This window comes from Ranitomeya variabilis, chromosome 3 (assembly GCF_051348905.1).
Source record: "Ranitomeya variabilis isolate aRanVar5 chromosome 3, aRanVar5.hap1, whole genome shotgun sequence".
Classification (NCBI taxonomy): Eukaryota; Metazoa; Chordata; class Amphibia; order Anura; family Dendrobatidae; genus Ranitomeya; species Ranitomeya variabilis.
Window position 1 is genome coordinate 705068415 of NC_135234.1, and position 14403 is coordinate 705082817.

Below are 14403 nucleotides of genomic sequence, written 5' to 3' on the forward strand. Positions count from 1 at the left end.
AACCTCCTTAAATGAGACTGCATGAGGCCTGGTTTGGTAAAAATCCCAAAAAGATATAATATGGGAATTCGATAGCAATACAAAAGGTTACTGTTATTAGGACCACTTCACTTTGGGTAGTTATAATTCTAAATAATTTTCTCACAATTAATGTGATTTACTACCCATTGTTGACTAAGCATTTTATCTTGCTTTTGGCAGTAACAAAAAAATCGATACACAACTTTCCCACAATAATCGTGGGTTACTGTCCAAACAAATGTGAACTTTACTGTCTCTCCTGTTTCTTTCCCAGTCCTGTCAGGGCTGGATAGGGTTAGAAGGGACAGTTGGTGAGCGGGGGCACCCTTGGGCAGGTATAGGGTGCCAACCTCCGCTGGTAGGTAGGAATAGTCTAGCTTAGTGATAGGTACAGGCACCGCCTGGTATCTTCTTTTTAATGGTGGTAGTGGTCCTTTTATTATTACTTATTACTGCGTTAAGATGTAATTAAAGGTAATTTTTAATACAGTTTTTTGACACGAAGAATCCAAGCAAGCAAAGTCAGAAACACCTGCGATCACGTCGGAGTGTTAAATGGCCGTGGAGCTGAGTATTCGCTTGGTCTAATAAGAGGTGAAAACCAGTCATATGAGGTATCGAAGACATAAGACATCACCTTGTTGGTTATTGAGCATATTATATACCCATATCAGAAAGAAAAGAGAATCCAGAATGCACAAAGTAGTATTAAGTACATGTCAGAGCGTAAGTATTTAAAGAGGTTTAATTGAACTGAAGTATTCAACAAACAATAAAATACAATGTCCCCATCCATGGTACACACAAAAAATGATATGAGTGTCCAACTGTATGTTCCAAGAATTACGAGATATGGCGATGATAGCTGCAAATGGGCAGTTTCACCACTGCATTAGTCAAAGAGGGCAATGCTGGAATGAGGTCAGTTGACATAAATACAAATAAATCAAGGAAAAAAACATGTGAAAAGTGACAATAGCAAAAAGAAGAACACAACATGCTGGTCTTTTAAATTGTGAATTAAGAAAGTGGGGCTAAAGTGCCCAGAAAGAATCATGTTGTATCCCCCAAACTCGAAATAAATCAACAAGATGTGTGACATGGAATGAAACATGAGGCATATCCATGTCGTACACAACTGATGAATCTCCGTAGCTATGATCTGTATTAGTTGCCGGATAAGTGTGGAAAGACACAGACAGACCTCCAAATATGATAGTAATGGCATAGACAAAATACTTCAAAAAAGCAATACGTGAGGTATTCAAGATGTTCACCAATAGTGTCTCTTTTCATTATTGTAATATCAACGCGTCTCCCTTCCAAAAAATATAGATAAATGGAAAAACCAGGATTATCGAATGTGGCGTGTCCAAAAGCGGGCACTATGAAGAGAGGTAGATTTGGATCTACAAATACTTGGGCAGTCAAGCATCAATGATCAGTTCAAACACTGTAGTAATGGTGAGGAGAGAAAAAAAAACAAATTAATAAATATCTCTCCCTTCCTCCCTCCTTTTAAGAAACTTGCCAGATATTTAAAACGTAAAGTGGCATATCAGAGTATCAGGATGGTAATAAGTATTCTCACATGACAAATCTTGCATGCAATACATTAAGTGTACTGGATAAGGAGCGCTGTGTAAAACATAAACGCACAGACAAGATTATTGTGCAATTTAAAATTATAATCGAACAGTGCTGTCCAAATATTGAGCTAGCACAATAGAGAGGTATGGACCAAAAAAAGCAAAATACGGTAAGTGAAGAACACACACACACACATATATATATATATACACACAATGTAAAAAGAGCTAAAATATATACAGCTCTGGCAAAAATTAAGAGACCACTGCAAAGTGTTCAGTTTTTCTGATTTTTCTCTTTATGGACTAAATGAACAATTTATATTTTACTCAAAACCATACCTATAAACTTCTGACAATGTCTCTGAATTTCCAAGCTATAAATTTTGCATTTTTTTTTTCTGAAAAAGAAAAATGGTAAAAAAACCAACAAAAACCCCAGTGCTTTCAGACCTCAAATAATGCAAAGAAAGCACGTTCATAATCATTTAGAAACAACAATACTAATGTTTTAACTCAGGAAGAGTTCAGAAATCAATATTTTGTGGAATAACCATGATTTTTAATCACAGCTTTCATGCGTCTTGGCATGCTTTCCACCAGTCTTTCACACTGCTTCTGGCGCAAAAATGTAAGCGGTTCTTCTTTGTTTGATGGCTTGTGACTATCCATCATCCTCTTGATTACATTCCAGAGGTTTTCAATGGGGTTCAGGTCTGGAGATTGGGCTGCCCATGACAGGGTTTTGATGTGGTGGTCTCTTGCCAGAGCTGTATGTGTTACAATCATGAAAAAGTATAAAGAAAAGACATGAAAAGTCTATGTGAATTTTTTTTTTTAAAAAAAATAAAAAAATAATTATATATATATATATATATATATATATATATATATATATATATATATATATATAGCACCTTTAATTCCATGGTGCTGTACATAACACATGGTTACATTAACCCCTTAACGACCGCCGATACGCCTTTTAACGGCGGCCGCTAAGGGTACTTAAACCACAGCGCCGTTAATTAACGGCGCTGTGGAAAAAGTGAATAGCGCCCCCCAGAGTCGGATTTTCTCTGGGGTCTCGGTTGCCGAGGGTAGCCGAGACCCCAGAGAACATGATTCGGGGGGTTTTTACCGACCCCCGAGTTGCGATCGCCGGTAATTAACCGTTTACCGGCGGTCGCAACAAAAAAAAAAAAAACGCGATTTGCCGTTTAATTTCTCTGTCCTCCGATGTGATCGCACATCGGAGGACAGAGAAATGTGGTCCCCGATGGCCCCCAATAGCCCCCCAATACTTACCTACCTCCCCCGGTGCTCCTCGTGTCTCCCCATGGGCGCCGCCATCTTTTTTCCGGGAAAAAATGGCGGGCGCACGCGCAGTGCGCCCGCCGCCCGGCACCCGGATGTTCTTTGGGGTCTCGGCTGCCGGGGGTAGCCGAGACCCCAAAGAACATGATCGGGGTCGATTTGCACCGACCCCTGCTTTGCGATCGCCGGTAATTAACAGTTTACCGGCGACCGCAAAAAAAAAAAAAAAAAGCGATCAGTTATTTCTCTGTCCTCTGATGTGATCGCACATCAGAGGACAGAGAAATAGGGGGATTCGGGGACCCTATCATACTCACCCGGGGTCCCTGGGTCCTCTTCTGTCTTCTCCTGCCGGCCGGCTTTTTCATCATGGCGGGCGCATGCGCAGTGCGCCCGCCATCTGCTGCCATCTGCCGGCCGGCAGGAGAAGACAAGTTGGGGCTAAAATTAGGGTTAGGGTTAGGGTTAGGGTTAGAGTTAGGGTTAGGGTTAGAGTTAGGGTTAGGGTTGGGGCTAAATTTAGGGTTAGGGCTAGGGTTAGGCTACTTTCACACTAGCGTTTTTTGGCTTCCGTCGCAATGCGTCGTTGGAGAAAAAACGCATCCTGCAAAAGTGCTTGCAGGATGCGTTTTTTCTCCATTGGCTTGCATTAGCGACGCATTGCGACGGATTGCCACATGTCGCATCCGTCGTGCGACGGATGCGTCGTGCTTCGGCGGACCGTCAACACAAAAAAACTACATGTAACTTTTTTGTGCAACGTGTCCCACATATTTCAGTGCCACGTGCCACGTATTTAAGTGACACGTGCCACGTATCAAAGTGCCACGTGCCACATATTTCAGTGCCACGTATCAAAGTGCCACGTGCCACGTATCAAAGTGCCACGTGCCACGTATCAAAGTGCCACGTGCCACGTATCAAAGTGCCACGTGCCACATCTTTCAGTGCCACGTGCCACGTATTTAAGAGACACGTGCCACGTATCAAAGTGCCACGTGCCACATATTTTAGTGCCACGTATTTAAGTGACACGTGCCACGTATCAAAGTGCCACGTGCCACATATTTCAGTGCCACGTATCAAAGTGCCACGTGCCACGTATCAAAGTGCCACGTGCCACGTATCAAAGTGCCACGTGCCACGTATCAAAGTGCCACGTGCCACGTATCAAAGTGCCACGTATCAAAGTGCCACGTGCCACGTATCAAAGTGCCACGTGCCACATATTTCAGTGCCACGTGCCACGTATCAAAGTGCCACGTATCAAAGTGCCACGTGCCACATCTTTCAGTGCCACGTGCCACGTATTTAAGAGACACGTGCCACGTATCAAAGTGCCACGTATCACGTATTTCAGTGCCACGTATTTAAGTGACACGTATCACGTATAAGTGCCACGTGTCACGTATTTAATTGCCACATATTTAAGTGCCACGTATCAAGATTTTCCATGGAGAACAGACACATCCAGAGATATGTCAGCTCTCCACGGCTGCAGCAACACACTGACAGGAGCCATAGTTCCTGTCGGTGTGTCACTGCGCATGCGCGAGCGAGTTTACCGGCGGTCATTGACCCCGGCACTCTCGCTTAACGGCAGTGCTGCGTGGGAAAGTTCAACGCAGCTGTACTGCTGTTAACCGAGACGCCGGAGTCATTGAACTCCGGAACAGTACGCGATACACTGCTAGGAGCTTCGCTCCTGGCAGTGTATCGCCGGAGAGCAGCCGATCGGCGTGGGACACTCGTTTTATGGATTCTGCGGACAGGGAGTATGAATTTGGTTTATTATTTTTGGATTTTTTCCTGGAGGATCGAGGGCTTCGCCTACAAGTGTGCTGTTGGTGAGTATATACTCTGTGTTATATGTTGTATGTACTGTGTGTCATGTATGTGTATTGTGTGTAGGTGTTTTGTGTAACTTTACAATTGTGCTAAGTCGCCGGACACAGGGACAACTCTCCCATCCTAATACCGGATGGGAGTAGTAGTCCCATACGGCGACTTAGCACAATGGTGGCACTAGCGTCGCATGGGGACACACACACGCACACACACGCACACACACACACACAGAAGGACTCCATGCTGCTTCACTGGGGGGCGGGGGCTTCCCTCTTCCTGTCCGACGTCACGTCCGGTCCTGGGTGTCAACCCCTCCGTACAAAGACGCCGACACCCAGGACAAAGGTGCTGTGTGTGGAAGGTAATATGGGGCCCTAGGGGGATACGCAGACACGCCGCTGCGTAAAGAATTGACATGTCAATTCTTTTTACGCCGGCGTGTTTGCAGACAAAAGCGCCGCGTTTTTTTGCGGTGTGTCTGAACGGCAAAGTGAATTTCTCATTCACTTTGCCGGCAGACGAAAATGACATTGCGCATTTTTGAAAAGCGCCCGCAAAATAGCGCTCAAAAATGCGCTATGTCTGAAAGTAGCCTAAGGCTTCTTTCACACTTGCGTCGGTACGGGGCGGTCGCAATGCGTCGGCCCGATGTACCGACGCACGTTGTGAAAATTGTGCACAACGTGGGCAGCGGATGCAGTTTTTCAACGCATCCGCTGCCCAGTCTATGTCCTGGGGAGGAGGGGGCAGAGTTACGGCCACGCATCCGCGGAAATGTTTAGGTACATCAGGGGGTCTCCAAACACGACAGCCAATTTTGCGCTAAAAAAGTCAAATGGTACTCCCTCCCTTCTGAGCTCTGCCGTGCGCCCAAACAGTGGTTTACCCCCACATATGGGGCATCAGCGTACTCGGGATAAATTGGACAACAACTTTTGGGGTCCAATTTCTCCTGTTACCCTTGTGAAAATAAAAACTTGGGGGCTAAAAATCTTTTTTGTTGGAAAAAAATATATTTTTTTATTTTCACTACTCTGCATTATAAATTTCTGTGAAGCACTTGAGCTTTCAAAGTTCTCACCACATATCTAGATAAGTTCCTTAGGGGGTCTAGTTTCCAAAATTTGGTCACTTGTGGGGGTTTCTACTGTTTAGGTACATTAGGGGTCTGCAAACGCAACATAACGCCCGCAGACAATTCTATCAAAGTCTGCATTGCAAAATGGCGCTCCTTCCCTTCCGAGCTCTGCCGTGCGCCCAAACAGTGGTTTACCCCCACATATGGGGTACCAGCATACTCAGGACAAATTGGACAACAACTTTTGGGGTCCAATTTCTCTTGTTACCCTTGTGAAAATAAAAATTTGGGGGCTAAAAAAATCTTTTTTGTGGGAAAAAAAATATTTTTTATTTTCACTACTCTGCATTATAAACTTCTGTGAAGCACTTGGGCATTCAAAGTTCTCACCACATATCTAGATAAGTTCCTTGGGGGGTCTATTTTCCAAAATGGGGTCACTTGTTGGGGGTTTCTACTGTTTAGGTACATTAGGGGTCTGCAAAGGCAACATAACGCCCGCAGACAATTCTATCAAAGTCTGCATTCCAAAATGGCACTCCTTCCCTTCCGAGCTCTGCCATGCGCCCAAACAGTGGTTTACCCCCACATATGGGGTACCAGCATACTCAGGACAAATTGGACAACAACTGTTGGGGTCCATTTTCTCTTGTTACCCTTGTGAAAATAAAAACTTGGGGGCTAAAAAATCTTTATTGTTAAAAAATATATATTTTTTATTTTCACGACTCTGCATTATAAACTTCTGTGATGCACTTGGGCATTCAAAGTTCTCACTAAACATCTAGATAAGTTCCATGGGGGGTCTAGTTTCCAAAATGGGGTCACTTTTGGGGGGTTTCTGCTGTTTAGGCACATCAGGGGCTCTCCAAACGCGACATGGCGTCCGATCTCAATTCCAGTCAATTTTGCATTGAAAAGTCAAATGGCGCTCCTTTGCTTCCGAGCTCAGCCATGCGCCCAAACAGTGGTTTACCCCCACATATGGGGTGTCGGCGTACTCAAGACAAATTGTACAACAGCTTCTGGGGTCCATTTTCTCCTGTTACCCTTGGTAAAATAAAAATTTGGAGGCAAAAAGATCATTTTTGTAGAAAAAATGCGATTTTTTTATTTTCACGGCTCTACGTTATAAACTTCTGTGAAGCACCTGGGGGTTTAAAGTGCTCACCACACATCTAGATAAGTTCCTTAAGGGGTCTAGTTTCCAAAATGGTGTCATATGTGGGGGGTCTCTACTGTTTAGGCACATCAGCGGCTCTCCAAACGTGACATGGCGTCCGATCTCAATTCCAGCCAATTCTACATTGAAAAAGTAAAACGACACTCCTTCTCTTCCAAGCTCTGCGGTGCGCCCAAACAGTGGTTTACCCCCATATATGGGGTATCGACGTACTCAGGAGAAATTGCAAAACAACTTTTGTGGTCTAATTTCTCCTGTTACCCTTGTGAAAATAAAAATTTGGGGGCAAAAAGATCATTTTTGTAGAAAAAATGAGATTTTTTATTTTCACGGCTCTACGTTATAAACTTCTGTGAAGCACTTGGGGGTTCAAAGTGCTCACCACACATCTAGATAAGTTCCTTGGGGGGTCTAGTTTCCAAAATGGTATCACTTGTGGGGGGTTTCCACTGTTTAGGCACATCAGGGACTCTCCAAACGCGACATGGCATCCGATCTCAATTCCAGCCAATTCTGCATTGAAAAAGTCAAACGGTGCTCCTTCACGTCCAAGCTCTGCGGTGCGCCCAAACAGTGGTTTACCCCCATATATGGGGTATCGACGTACTCAGGAGAAATTGCACAACAACTTTTGTGGTCTAATTTCTCCCGTTACCCTTGTGAAAATAAAAATTTGGGGGCAAAAAGATCATTTTTGTAGAAAAAATGAGATTTTTTATTTTCACGGCTCTACGTTATAAACTTCTGTGAAGCACTTGGGGGTTCAAAGTGCTCACCACACATCTAGATAAGTTCCTTGGGGGGTCTAGTTTCCAAAATGGTATCACTTGTGGGGGGTTTCCACTGTTTAGGCACATCAGGGACTCTCCAAACGCGACATGGCATCCGATCTCAATTCCAGCCAATTCTGCATTGAAAAAGTCAAACGGTGCTCCTTCACTTCCAAGCTCTGCGGTGCGCCCAAACAGTGGTTTACCTCCACATATGGGGTATCGACGTACTCAGGAGAAATTGCACAACAACTTTTGTGGTCTAATTTCTCCTGTTACCCTTGTGAAAATAAGAATTTGTGGGCGAAAAAATCATTTTTGTGAAAACAAATGCGATTTTTTATTTTCACGGCTCTACGTTATAAACTTCTGTGAAGCACCTGGGGGTTCAAAGTGCTCACCACACATCTAGATAAGTTCCTTGGGGGGTCTAGTTTCCAAAATGGTGTCACTTGTGGGGGGTTTCCACTGTTTAGGCACATTAGGGGCTCTCCAAACGCGACATGGCGTCCGATCTCAATTCCAGCCAATTCTGCATTGAAACAGTCAAACGGTGCTCCTTCACTTCCAAGCTCTGCGGTGCGCCCAAACAGTGGTTTACCTCCACATATGGGGTATCGGCGTACTCAGGAAAAATTGCACAACAAAATTTGTGGTTACATTTCTGTTTTTACACTTGTGAAAATTAAAAAAAATGGTTCTGAAGTAAAATGTTTGCAAAAAAAAGTAAAATGTTAATTTTTTTCTTCCACATTGTTTTAGTTCCTGTGAAGTACGTAAAGGGTTAATAAACTTCTTGAATGTGGTTTTGAGCAGCTTGAGGGGTGCAGTTTTTAGAATGGTGTCACACTTGGTTATTTTCTATCATATAGACCCCTCAAAATCACTTCAAAGGTGATGTGGTCCCTAAAAAAAACATGGTGTTGTAAAAATGAGAAATTGCTGGTCAACTTTTAACCCTTATAACTCCCTAACAAAAAAAAAAATTGTTTCCAAAATTGTGCTGATGTAAAGTAGACATGTGAGAAATGTTATTTATTAACTATTTTTTGTGACATATCTCTCTGATTTAAGGGCATAAAAATACAAAGTTTGAAAATTGCAAAATTTTAAAAATTTTCGCCATATTTCCATTTTTTTCATAAATAATCGCAAGTAATATCGAAGAAATGTTACCACTAACTTGAAGTACAACATGTCACGAAAAAACAATCTCAGAATCAGCGGGATCCGATAAAGCGTTCCAGAGTTATAACCTCATAAAGTGACACTGGTCAGAATTGTAAAAATTGGCTCGGTCATTAAGTACCAAATTGGCTCTGTCACTAAGGGGTTAAAATACAAATATCACAGTAAACAAACTAACAATGACAGACTGGTACAGAGGGAAGAGGACCCTGCCCTTGCGGTCTTACATTGTACAAGATTATGGGGGAGGAGACAGTAGGTCAGGGGTTGCAGTAGCTCCGATGGTGTTGAGGTGGTCGTGTGGTCATTATAGGTGCGTTTTCAGGTTCCGTTTAAAGGATCCAAATGTGGTGGATAACCGGACGTGTTGGGACACAGAATTCCAGAAGATGGGGGATATTTGGGAGAAGGTGATTGGGCGAGGAGCGAATAAGTGTGGAGGAGAGAAGAAGGTCTTGGGAGGACCGGAGATTACGTGAGGGAAGATATTGAGAGATTAGTTTGGAAATATACAGAGGAGAAAGGTTATGGATAGTGTTGAGCGATACCGTCCGATACTTGAAAGTATCGGTATCGGATAGTATCGGCCGATACCCGAAAAGTATCGGATATCGCCGATACCGATACCCGATACCAATACAAGTCAATGGGACACCAAGTATCGGAAGGTATCTTGTATGGTTCCCAGGGTCTGAAGGAGAGGAAACTCTCCTTCAGGCCCTGGGATCCATATTAATGGGTAAAATAAAGAATAAAAATAAAAAATATTGATATACTCACCTCTCCGACGCAGCCTGAACCTTACCGATGTAACCGGCAGCTTCCGTTCCTAAGAATGAGCGCTTGAAAGACCTTAGATGACGTCGCGGCTTGTGATTGGTCGCATGGTGGTCACGTGACCGCTTACGCGACCAATCACAAGCCGCGACGTCATCTAAGGTCTTTCGAGCGCTCATTCTTAGGAACGGAAGCTGCCGGTTACATCGGTAAGGTCCAGGCTGCGTCGGAGAGGTGAGTATATCAATATTTTTTTTTATTATTCTTTATTTTACACATTAATATCGATCCCGATACCGATTCCCGATATCACAAAAGTATCGGATCTCGGTATCGGAATTCCGATACCGCAAATATTGGCCGATACCCGATACTTGCGGTATCGGAATGCTCAACACTAGTTATGGATGACTTTGTAGGTAAGTGTTAGTAGTTTAAACTGGATACGCTGGGAAATTGGGAGCCAGAGAAGGTATTTGCAAAGAGGGGAAGCTGGAGTGTAGCGAGGAGAGATATTAATTAGTCGGGCAGCAGAGTTAAGGACGGACTGGAGGGGTGCAAGAGTGTTAGAGGGTAGGCCACAAAGGAGGATGTTGCAGTAGTCGAGGCAGGAGATGATTAGGGCATGCACAAGCATTTTGGTAGAGTAAGGGTTGAGGAAAGGACGGATTCTGGAAATATTTTTGAGCTGGAGGCGACAGGAGGTGGCTAGAGCTTGAGAGCAAATGGAATAGACAACAGATGGAAATTATTGGCAATTTTCAAGACACACTCAATAAAGGAGTGGTCCTGCAGGTGGGGACCACCGACCACATCTCAGCACCAATGTTTTATGGCTGTTTTGGTCACTTTTGAATGTTGGTTGTGCTTTCACACTCGTGGTAGCATGAGACGGACTCTACAACCCACACAAGTGGCTCAGGTAGTGCAGCTCATCCAGGATGGCATATCAATGCGAGTTGTGGCAAGGTTTGCTATGTCTGTCAGCGTGGTGTCGAGGCTGGAGGCGCTACCAGGAGACAGGCCAATACATCAGATGTGGAGGGGGCCATAGGAGTGCAACAACCCAGCAGCAAGACCGCTACCTCAGCCTTTCTGCAAGGAGGAACAAGAGGAACACTGGCAGAGCCCTGCAAAATGACCTCTAGCAGGACAAAAATGTGCATGTGTCTGCACAAACGGTTAGAAACCGACTCCATGAGGATGGTCTGAGATGTCCACAGATGGGGGTTGTGCCCACAGTCCAACACCGTTCAGGATGCTTGGAATTTGCCACAGAACACCAGGATTGGCAAATTCACCACTGGCGCCCTGTGCTCTTCACAGATGAAGGCAGATTCACACTGAGCACGTGAGAGTTTGGAGACGCCGTGGAGAGCAACCTGCTGCCTGCAACATCCTTCAGCATGACCACTTTGGCAGTGGGTCAGTAATGGTGTGGGGTGGCATTTCTTTGGAGGGCCGTACAGCCCTCCAATGTGCTTGCCAGAGGTAGCCTGACTGCCATTAGGTACTGAGATGAGATCCTCTGACCCCTTGTGAGACCATATGCTGGTGCGGTTGGCCCTGGGTTCCTCCTAATGCAGGACAATGCCAGACCTCATGTGGCTGGAGTGTCAGCAGTACTGCAAGATTAAGGCATTGAAGCTATGGACTGGCCTGCCCGTTCCCCGGACCTGAATCCGATTGAACACATCTGGCACATCATGTCTCACACCATCCACCAACATCACGTTGCACCACAGACTGTCCAGGAGTTGGCGGATTCTTTCGTCCAGGTCTGGGATATCCATGGAGGCCACACACACTACTGAGCATCATTTCCTTGCCTTGAGACATTTCCACTGAAGTTGGATCATCCTGTAACTTCATTTTCCACTTTGATTTTGATCATCATTCCAACTCGAGACCTCCGTAGGATATTAGTTGTGATTTACTTTGATAATTTTTAGGTTTTATTGTTCTCAATGCATTCCACTATGTAATGAGTATTTACAACTGGAATATTTCATTCAGTGATATCTAGGATGCGGGATTTTAGTGTTACCTTTATTTTTTTGAGCAGTGAGGTGATGGGTTTTCCCAATGCTTTGTCCTTACATGCACACGTGATATTAGAAACATGGTGCTGAATTAGTCGACAAAGTTCCTGGCCCGTTTGACCACTGTATATTTTTGGGCAGCTGCAAACAAGAATATAAACCACATTCTTTTTTCGACAATTTCTAGAAGCGTGGTATTAACCTGTCCTGGGAAATTTAGGAGGTTGATTGTTTTGTTGGCTATAATGTAGGGGCAAATAGCACACCATCCGCAAGGGTATGCACCGATGAGTTTCACCCCTCTGGACTGTGTTGGACGTTTAAAATGGCTTGAACATAGTGAGTAGTGAAGAGCGAGTATACTCGTTAATCGAGATTTCCCGAGAATGCTCGGGTGTCCTCCAAGTATTTTTTAGTGCTCGGAGATTTAATTTTCATCGCCGCAGCTGAATGATTTTCATCCGTTAGCCAGCTTGATTACATGTGAGAATTCCCTAGCAACCAGGCAACCCCCACATGTACTTATGCTGGCTAGTAGCTGCAAATCATACAGCTGCGTCAACAAAAACTAAATCTCCGAGCACTTACAAATACTCGGAAACCCCCCCCCCCCCGAGCTGGCTCGGGAAATCTCGAGCAACAAGTATACTCACTCCTCACTAATAGTGAGTCCTTAAGATTCCTAGCCTGTTTGGCAATGAGCTTCGGGCGTTCATTAACAAATGGTGCCACCTTGGGTTCACTCAATAATATGTTCCAATTCTTTTGTAGAATTCCATAGACTGTTCCAATTGTTATTGTAGGGGGTGATTATATTGATGCTAGGTCCATTCCTTAGTTTGGGCCTTAGCAGATCACTGCGTTCTCTGCACACGGATGCCTGGAAGGCCTGTAAAGCAATTTGTTTGAGATAACTCCTCTCTTTAAAGCAGGAAGTGAGTAGTCTTGCTTCCATGTGGAAATTGTCTTTTTCGCTGCAGTTTCATCTTTTACTGAAAAATTAGCCCCTTGGTAAGTCATTGCGGACATGTGATGGATGAAAGCTATTGTATTGGATAAGACTATTAGAGGCAGTCACCTTGCGAAAGATTGGTGTACAAATTCGGCCTCCACTTTTGACTATCATGTCCAGAAAATCCACAGTATCCAGTGAAACATTAAAAGTGAGAAAGATGTTCCATGAGTTACAATTTAAGGTTGCAATGAATTCTTCACATTCTGCGAGAGCTAGACCAAAAAAAATAGGAGGTCGTCTATGTAATGGTGCCACCTAACAACATGTGCTTTTTGAATGATGGTAAAAGTTGCACATGTGTCTCATCCCTCCAACCTAAAAATAGGTTGGCGTAGGAGGGTTCACATCTTGCGACCATGGCAGTACTGGACGTTTGTTTGTAAAGCTGTCAAAAAACAAAATGATTCTCAAGGACAAACTTAAGTCGATCACCTGTTGTTCTTGAATCCAGGAAGAAACAGCCAGTAGTCCCAAGGAGTGTTCGATACACGTATAAAGGGACTTGACATCTATTGTAACACATTCTGAGAGAATGCTGGCTGCCGGGGCATGACAAAACCTCCAAGGCGTGACATGCAAGCTCAAGCAACTCTTCCACTTTGGAAGACCTGATAGGAGGAGGTTATCGAGGAACTCGCCACACCAGACACGTGTTTCGCACTGAAATGCTATCTGTGGTGTTTTACTGTTAACATTTTTTAATATGTGAATCTTTTGAATAAAGCTTATTTGTAACCTTCTTAAGGTCTTGTTTTGGTGTCAAAGATTTTGGGCAGCGGCGATAAACAGTGCCTTGCGAAAGTATTTGGCTCCCTGGAACTTTTCAACCTTTTCCCACATATCATGCTTCAAACAAAGATACCAAATGTAAATTTTTGGTGAAGAATCAACAACAAGTGGAACACAATTGTGAAGTTGAACGAAATTTATTGGTTATTTTAAATTTTTGTTGAAATTCAAAAACTGAAAAGTGGGGCGTGCAATATTATTTGGCCCCTTTAACGTAATACTTTGTTGTGCCACCTTTTGCTGCGATTACTGCTGCAAGTCGCTTGGGGTATGTCTATCAGTTTTGTACATCGAGAGACTGAAATTCTTGCCCATTCTTTTCTTGGCAAACAGCTCAAGCTCAGTGAGGTTTGATGGAGATCGTTTGTGAACAGCAGTTTTCAGCTCTTTCCACAGATTCTCGATTGGATTGAGGTCTGAGTTTGACTTGGCCATTCTAACACCTGGATACGTTTATTTGTGAACCATTCCATTGTAGATTTTGCTTTATGTTTGGGATTATTGTCTTGTTGGAAGACAAATCTCCATCCCAGTCTCATGTCTTTTGCATCTTCCCATCAATTTTTAACCATCTTCCCTGCTGAAGAAAAGCAGGCCCAAACCATGATGCTGCCACCACCATGTTTGACAGTGGGGATGGTGTGTTCAAGGTGATGAGCTGTGTTGCCTTTATGCCAAACATATTGTTTGGCATTGTTGCCAAAAAGTTCGATTTTGGTTTCATCTGACCAGAGCACCTTCTTCCATGTTTGGTGTGTCTCCCAGGTGGCTTGTTGCAAACTTTAA